The sequence below is a fragment of the Rhinoderma darwinii genome, chromosome 13, assembly GCF_050947455.1.
Source record: "Rhinoderma darwinii isolate aRhiDar2 chromosome 13, aRhiDar2.hap1, whole genome shotgun sequence".
Classification (NCBI taxonomy): Eukaryota; Metazoa; Chordata; class Amphibia; order Anura; family Rhinodermatidae; genus Rhinoderma; species Rhinoderma darwinii.
The window spans coordinates 68,067,606-68,077,654 of NC_134699.1; positions in this window are offsets into that span (position 1 = coordinate 68,067,606).

Consider the following 10,049-nt stretch of genomic DNA (forward strand, 5'->3'; position numbering starts at 1 on the left):
ACCTGCCCCCATCTTATAAATGGTCCAAAACGTCAACTATAAAATATAAAGAGACAATGAACAGACCAGAAGTGCAGGAGATGCTTCACAACCTCTACAACAAGGTGTATGAGACAAGCCCAGGAGGGGTCAATCAGGCCGTAAATGACCTCAATAATATATTCTATACCATGGCAGAGAAGTCTGACCTGAAAAGATGTGACTACAAGAGGCCACAAGAAATACATCCTAACGGTTGGTTTGACCGTGAGTGCAAAGAAGTACGGAAGACCCTAAGAAATGCCTCAAATAAGAAGCACCGAGACCCAAACAACAGCGGTCTGAAGGAGGCCTACAGCAACATACAGAGGCAATACAAGACCATCCTCCGAAAGAAAAAACAAAGGCACATCTCCACCAAACTTACCCAACTCCAAGACGCCCTCCATGACAACTCGTTCTGGGAATTATGGAAACACATGGGCAAAAATTGCAAGAAAAACAACCTTCATATTCAAAATGGCAACATCTGGCTCCAATATTTCAGGGACCTCTACAAAGATATCCCGAAAGAAGAACAAAGCCAAGAACAAAAACAAATAATATCAAAATTGAAGGCGATGGAGGAAACACTTAAAGATTCTCAAAACCCCCTGGATACACCAATAACACTGCAAGAAGTAACAGAGAGAACCTCAGACATAAGGTGTAAAAAATCCAGCGGCCTAGACAGAATCTCACCAGAAATGATAAAACACAGCCCGCCAGAAATACAGGCCGCAATAGTCAAACTATTTAATATAGTGCTGAGTGCCGGCTACTTCCCGCAAATCTGGAACCAAGGCCTTATAACACCAATCCACAAGAGTGGGGACAGGTACGACCCGGCCAACTACCGAGGGATATGTGTCAGCAGCAACCTGGGGAAACTGTTCAGCTGCATCCTGAATAAGAGAATCCTCAGCTTCCTCACCCAGCACAATGTCCTCCACCAAAGCCAAGCTGGGTTCATGCCAAACCACCGCACCACTGACCACATCTACACCCTGCGCAGCCTCATCAAGAGCCACGTCCACAATACAAAGCATGGGAAGATTTACGCCTGTTTTGTGGACTTTAAGAAGGCCTTTGACTCAGTGTGGCACCCGGGCCTATTCCTGAAACTGCTGGAGAGCGGAATAGGAGGTAAAACCTATGACGTCATCAGAAGCTCCTACACAGAGAACAGATGCAGCGTGAAGGTGAACGGGAGAAGAACGGCTGATTTCCAGCAGAGCCGAGGAGTCAGACAAGGCTGCAGCCTCAGTCCAACGCTCTTCAACATCTACATCAATGAACTGGCCACAGCTCTGGAATCCTCCTCAGCACCAGGTCTCGCCCTCCATGACACCCAGGTGAAATTCCTGCTGTATGCAGATGACCTTCTGTTACTATCACCAACCGAGAAAGGTCTCCAAGACAACCTGCAAATCCTAGAAAAATTCAGCTCCACGTGGGCACTACCCATCAATGCCAAGAAAACCAACATCATGGTGTTCCAGAAGAGAAACTCAAAATCCCCCAGGCACCCGACCTTCACACTAAATAACGCCACAATCACAGCGACCGACAGGTACACTTACCTGGGCCTAGAAATCAACCAATCAGGAAGCTTTAAACAAGCCATAGAGATTCTGAAAGACAAGGCGTGCAAAACCTTCTATGCCATCAGACGAAAACTCTATCATCTCAAACCACCAGTGACGGTCTGGCTGAAAATCTTTGACTCCATCATCTCCCCAATCCTCCTGTATGCCAGTGAAGTCTGGGGTCCGGACACATACCCAGACTGGTCAAGGTGGGATTCCAGCCCAACAGAAATCTTCCACCTAGAATTCTGCAAACACCTTCTCCAAGTCCATCGGAGCACCTCAAATAGTGCCTGTCGGGCAGAACTGGGCAGATTCCCACTACACCTCACAATCCAGAAGAGGGCGCTATCATTCTGGGCCCATCTACACAGCAGCAGGCAAAGTTCCTATCACCATAAAGCCTTGTTACACCAAGGGGTCCCAGGTAAACCAGGCCCCCCAGAACATCTCACCCTGACCCGGCCTGAAGAAAATGTCACCCAGCGCGGCCTCACAAAAGCCGAAATCAAGAAGACAATAAACAAAGGCCAAGAGGAATATATCAGTGACTGGAGAAACGACATAAAGACATCCCAGAAACTGACAATATACCGGAGTCTACAGCGGGAATATAAACTGGCGCCATATCTGGAGAAACTGCCAAACCCCAGAGACAGACAGATCCTGAGCCGCTACAGACTGAGCGCCCACAACCTGCTCATCGAATCCGGGCGCCACAGACAGACCTACAAGCCCAGGGAGAGCCGACTGTGCCAACAGTGCGACCAGGAGGCCGTGGAGGATGAGGCCCACTTCCTGCTACACTGCTCCAAATACTCAGCAGTGAGGGACACTCACTTCAGGAGACTCTCTGATCTCTTACCGGACTTCAGCTCCATGGAAGAGCAAGAGAAACTCTACATCCTGCTGGGTGAAGAGGAAACCACAGTGGGCACAGCGGCACAATATGTCACTGCATGCCATAAACTGAGAGAGACATGATATGCCATGGACTTGTATAACCCCAACCCTAGATATGTCCCTATCCCCCAATCCCTCAGTCCCTATCCCTCATTCCCTTACTTCTTACTTGCTTTGGCAATGCTAATATGTATTTGGTCCTGCCAATAAAGCTTCTTTGAATTGAATTGAATTGACAGACAGACAGACAGACAGACAGACAGACAGACAGACAGACAGATAGATAGATAGATAGATAGATAGATAGATAGATAGATAGATAGATAGATAGATATGAGATAGATAGATATGAGATAGATAGATATGAGATAGATAGATATGAGATAGATAGATATGAGATAGATAGATAGATAGATAGATAGATAGATAGATAGATAGATAGATAGATAGATAGATAGATAGATAGATAGATAGATAGATAGATAGATAGATAGATAGATAGATAGACATGAGATAGATAGACAGACAGACAGACAGACAGACAGACAGATAGATAGATAGATAGATAGATAGATAGATAGATAGATAGATAGATAGATAGATAGATAGATAGATAGATAGATAGATAGATAGATAGATATGAGATAGATAGATATGAGATAGATAGATATGAGATAGATAGATATGAGATAGATAGATAGATAGATAGATAGATAGATAGATAGATAGATAGATAGATAGATAGATAGATAGATAGATAGATAGATAGATAGATAGATAGATAGATAGATAGATATGAGATAGATAGATAGATAGATAGATAGATAGATAGATAGATAGATAGATAGATAGATATGAGATAGATAGATAGATAGATAGATAGATAGATAGATAGATAGATAGATAGATAGATAGATAGATAGATATGAGATAGATAGATAGATAGATTAGATAGACATGAGATAGATAGACAGACAGACAGACAGACAGACAGACAGACAGACAGATAGATAGATAGATAGATAGATAGATAGATAGATAGATAGATAGATAGATAGATAGATAGATAGATAGATAGATAGATAGATAGATATGAGATAGATAGATATGAGATAGATAGATATGAGATAGATAGATAGATAGATAGATAGATAGATAGATAGATAGATAGATAGATAGATAGATAGATAGATAGATAGATAGATAGATAGATATGAGATAGATAGATAGATAGATAGATAGATAGATAGATAGATAGATAGATAGATAGATAGATAGATAGATAGATAGATAGATAGATAGATAGATAGATAGATAGATAGATAGATAGATATGAGATAGATAGATAGATAGATAGATAGATAGATAGATAGATAGATAGATAGATAGATAGATAGATATGAGATAGATAGATAGATAGATAGATAGATAGATAGATAGATAGATAGATAGATAGATAGATAGATAGATAGATAGATATGAGATAGATAGATAGATAGATATGAGATAGATAGATATGAGATAGATAGATATGAGATAGATAGATAGATATGAGATAGATAGATAGATATTAGATAGATAGATAGATAGATATTAGATAGATAGATAGATAGATAGATAGATAGATAGATAGATAGATAGATAGATAGATAGATAGATAGATAGATAGATAGATAGAATCTAATATTTGATCTAAGATTCTATTACCTAATGACAATGATTAACCCTCGAGTCTCTTATGGATATTTGGGTGGGTCATCGTGCAAATATAAAAAAGATATAATAATGGTGAATCTTTCCTACAAATTGTACATTTTGCTTTACCAAATCCAAACTTATTCCAGTGTAATTATACCGGAAATGTTGTGGTCTGCCTCCGGAGGGTCGGTGTATATTAAGTAAATTTATCATTAGCCTTGGACAGGTCTCATCACCTGCCTTGTGGGTCGTCCCGCCTGAAGGCAAAAAAAACCAGCACCGCACTGCGTTAGGCCTTCAAGCAGCGAAATCTTTTATATTCTGTGACAAAATCACACCAGACCCTGTAAACCCCGCCAGCTGCTCCCCTTCCCACCTTCCCTGCCCGGTGATTGATGTGCTGCTCACACAGAATCTCCCAGTGTTTCTATAGGAAGAACATCTTGGCTGTTTTCTTCCAAAAAGACAGCAACGATCAGGGTGCGTAAAATCTCTCCACCCTTGGGACCAATTAGATAGGACTTGGGTGAGATCCAGGACCTGACAGACTTTCGATCTGTCCGCGGACTCTCACGTTTACACGGTTTCTTTAATTTGTTATTTTTCTCCAAACAAGCAGAGTAACACAGGATACGGATAGAACAACCAAAGGCTGTGCTGGGAGTCGGCCTGGAGTCACAGCTGTTTGCAAACTCCACAATATGGAAATATTTTCATGTGTGAAAGACAAAAAAAACCAAAAAAAACAAAAAAACCATACTGAGACGCTTGTACTGAAGGCTTTGTGTTACTAGAAACAAAGATATCAGAGGATACAAAGCTTCAAATGATGCCAAAAAACTGAAAGGTAACATTAATAAAAATCTAATATTCTGAAATATCATTTACCGTTTTCATGTAAGTACATTGTCTATTCTTAGACAGTAGTAAAAATGAGTCGTTTGAGAGGAAAAAAAACTTCTAAAAATAAATTCTAAAAACCAAATAATAAGCATTTTTTTCCATTTATTTACAAATAAATGGAAAAAAAATTAAAAACTAAAAATAATGTTAATTAAAAAACTATAGTCTAAAAATAAAATAACAATAATATAAACATATAAAGACAATATTCAAAAATATAGTAAAATAATAATAAAAATAATATCAACAAATAAAAGAAATACTAAAAATAAAATAACAATAATATAAACATATAAAGACAATATTCTAAAATATAGTAAAATAATAATAATAATAATAATAATATTAACAAATAAAAGAAATACTAAAAATAAAATAACAATAATATAAACATATAAAGACAATATTCAAAAATATAGTAAAATAATAATAATAATATCAACAAATAAAAGAAATACTAAACATAAAATAACAATAATATAAACATATAAAGACAATATTCTAAAATATAGTAAAATAATAATAATAATATCAACAAATAAAAAACACTAAAAATAAAATAACCCCAAAAATATAAAATAATAATATGAACAAATAAATAAAATTAATCTCTAAAAAAATTATAATGATAACAATAATAATACAAATAAATACAAGACTAAATTGTAGATAATAAAATAACAATAATATGAACATATAAATAAAAACAAAGTTAACAATAGTAATATGAACAAATAAAATATAGTCTGAAAGTAAAAATAAATATAAGAACAATAATATGAACTATTAAATAAAATATATTTCTGAAAATAAAAAAAAATTACAATCATAAAAACCTATAAATGAAAACTAAGTTAACAATAGTAATATGAACAAATAAAATATTAAAAAAAATTATAGTAACAATAATATGAACTATTAAATAAAAAAAAATACTTCTAAAAATAAGAAAATGACAATAATATGAACAAATACATAAAAAAATTAAAGAGTAATAATAAAAACAATAATAAAATAAATATCAAAATAACAAATGATACTTTTTACTAAACATTTCGCACACAAATTATATTCCTTTCAAACCATTTTTTTTTTTTTTGCTATTTGTATAGAATTTTTATATACTTTATAAAATGACACAATGTGTCAGTAAAAAGATAGACAATCAGTAAATTCTTACAAAATCTATTTTTCAGGAGTATAAATCCTCTAGGTGGAGCACAATATCACTGGGCGTTTCAGATGAATTATTTTATTTTAATATTTTTATAGCAAGATTCTTTTAGTCCATCAGCTAATAATTTTTTTTTGGGAGGGGGGGGGGACTCCATTGCGCTCTGTTCCCTGGCAGGGGAGGGGGGGGGGGGATTTTTGGGGTAGGCTTGGGTAATACATAGTGCTGAAAAAAATGCTGCTTTTCGATTCTGTCGTCTGGCCCCAAATAAATGACTATAAATTCGAGCCCCTCACACCTACGTAAGAATAAATGCAGAGTTTTTGTCTATCCTATTCTCGCTGATGTTTATAGGCGCTCGTCATACTGAAGTATACGGTAAATAAACGGCTGCTCATGTATATAAAGATCATAGCCACAACTGTCACTCACCTCCAGGGACCGGACCAGGTTTTATAGATTTTCCCTGGAAATGTTTCTGGTTTGTTTAGTATTGATCAATTCCACAAAAATATCCCTGAGTTCTCCACATTAGATTCCCATCCAAACATCTGCGCCGCTTCCTCAGGATCACTAACTTCATCTGGTGATCATTTTATAATAGAAAATGTGGGGATGCCGTGCCGGGTGTTTCTCTAAATAGTATCACACATCAAAGGCTTATATACACTACCTCAGGAGAAAGTATCACACATGATAGGATTAGATACACAGCTCAGCAGACAGTATCACACATCAAAGGCTTAGGGCGGGTTCACACATAGCGGAATTTCACTTAAATTCCGCTGCGGACACTCCGCAGCGTTAATCCGCAGCGGAGCCGTTTCTCCATTGACTTTCACTTTAATTTAGCAGTGTTCGTTTACACGATGCGTACAATTCCGCTGCGGAGCATAGGCTGCGGAGCGGAATTTGTTGTCCGCAGCATGCTCTGTCTGTTGCGGAGCAGTGGCGGACTGGTTGCGGACTCATGGCGGAATTTCTCCATTGACTTCAATGGAGAGTCAAAATTCCGCAATGAAGTCCGCAGATCTTATGTGTGCTGCGGAGCGTATTGTTTTTACTACCATGACATTTCTTCATTCTGGCTGGACCTATGTATTTCTAGGTCTACAGCCAGACTGAGGAAGTCAATGGGGCTCCCGTAATGACGGGAGCGTTGCTAGGAGACGTCTGTAAATAGTCACTGTCCAGGGTGCTGAAAGAGTTACGCGATCGGCAGTAACTGTTTCTGCACCCGGGACAGTGACTACCGATCTCAATATACATGTATCTGTAAAAAAAAATATAAGTTCATACTTACCGAGAACTCCCTGCGTCTGTCTCCAGTCCGGCCTCCCAGGATGACGTTTCAGTGTAAGTGACGGCTGCAGCCAATCACAGGCCAAGCACAGGCTGCAGCGGTCACATGGACTGGAGCGTCATCCAGGGAGGTCGGGCCAGATGCCGAAAGAGGGACGCGTCACCAAGACAACGGGCGGTAAGTATGAATTTCTTTGACTTTCACTAGGGAAAGTGCTGTCCCTTCTCTCTATCCTGCACTGAATAGGGAGAAGAGAAGCACTTTTCCTGCAGTCCGCAGCGGCCAGTCCGCATCAATTTTCTGCACATTTTGTGCAGATCCGCTGCAGAATCTGCAACGCAGATTCTGTGCGGCATTGATGCGGACAGTTGCGGAGGAATTCCGCCATGTGTGGTCATGCCCTAATATACACTACCTCAGGAGAAAGTATCACACATGATAGGATTAGATACACCTGCTCAGCAGACAGTATCACACATGATCGGATTAGATACATTGGCTAAGCAATAGGATTAGATACATGGGCTCAGCAGACAGTATCACACATGATAGGATTAGATACAGCAGCTCAGCAGACAGTATCACACATGATCGGATTAGATACATGTGCTCAGCAGACCGTATCACACATGATAGGCTTAGATACACAGCTCAGCAGACAGTATCACACATGATAGGATTAGATACACAGCTCAGCAGACAGTATCACACATGATAGGATTAGATACACAGCTCAGCAGACAGTATCACACATGATAGGATTAGATATACAGCTCAGCAGACAGTATCACACATGATAGGATTAGATACACTGCTCAGCAGACAGTATCACATGTGATAGGATTAGATACACAGCTCAGCAGACAGTATCACACATGATCGGATTAGATACACAGCTCAGCAGACAGTATAACACATGATCGGATTAGATAGACGGCTCAGCAGACAGTATCACACATGATAGGATTAGATACATAGCTCAGCACAGTATCACACATGATAGGATTAGATACATAGCTCAGCACAGTATCACACATGATAGGATTAGATACACAGCTCAGCAGACAGTATCACACATGATAGGATTAGATACATGTGCTCAGCAGACAGTATCACACATGATCGGATTAGATACACAGCTCAGCAGACAGTATCACACATGATAGGCTTAGATACACAGCTCAGCAGACAGTATCACACATGATAGGATTAGATACACAGCTCAGCAGACAGTATCACACATGATAGGATTAGATACATGTGCTCAGCAGACAGTATCACACATGATCGGATTAGATACACAGCTCAGCAGACAGTATCACACATGATAGGCTTAGATACACAGCTCAGCAGACAGTATCACACATGATAGGATTAGATACACAGCTCAGCAGACAGTATCACACATGATAGGATTAGATACATGTGCTCAGCAGACAGTATCACACATGATCGGATTAGATACATGTGCTCAGCAGACCGTATCACACATGATAGGCTTAGATACAGCGTCTTAGTAAAACCCTATGCCTGAGAATTAATTTAGAAGGAAATCCAGGAAGATTTCGTGATTTCATTCTCTTACAGTGAACACGTGACTCAGATGGAATAAGATAAATGCGTATCTGGTAGTTTAACTTGCTTTAAACCCAAATGTCGTCAGTGAGGAGGAATCTTATCTGTGGCCCCTCCTGCTTCTCCTCAGACCCCCTTGGGATTTGGAAATGAAGTCAAGGGGCTTATGAATCTTGGCCAATTAAAGCACATCTTTTTGTTTTGGGCTGACACAGAAGGTCACAATTTTCCAGGGCAGATGTGACTTCATATCTCAGGAGGCTGGAGACTTTAAGGAAAGAAACGGAAGGTTTATATGACTTTATTACAAGGGCGTTTTTGTATTTTTTGAGTTCACTTGTATTTACGCCAAGGAACTTTTACGTCTACGTGGGTCACGTCTCTAAGGCCTTGTTCACACTGAGTTTTTTTGCGGGAAGAAATAAATCTGTCTCAGAATTCCTTCAGGAATTTTGAGGCACATTTTGAAGTACCTGCACTTTTGGAATAGAAAGACCTCTGCTTCCCATTGAAATCAATGGGGGGCGATTTCATAAATTCTGCGTGAACTGAACCTAAGGCCGTTTTCAGATGACCGTAGTATATGTCCGCGTGACGGCCGTTAAAACAGCCGTCACACAGACCCATGTATTTCAATGGGGCCGTTCACACGGCCGTTGTTTCAACCGACCGTGTGAAGGGTTCATTGAAAAATAGAACGTGTCCTATTCTGTTCCGTTTCCAATGATCCCTCCATAGGCTCAAGTCTCCGGGGATCCATGAAAACGGGACCCGCACGGGGGCAACTCGGGGGTGAAATACGGCAGTTCTTTACGTCCGAGTTTCCCCACGTTCATCTGAATCCGGCCTAAGACTGACACAATCTGATTCTCCAGTGATTTTACCA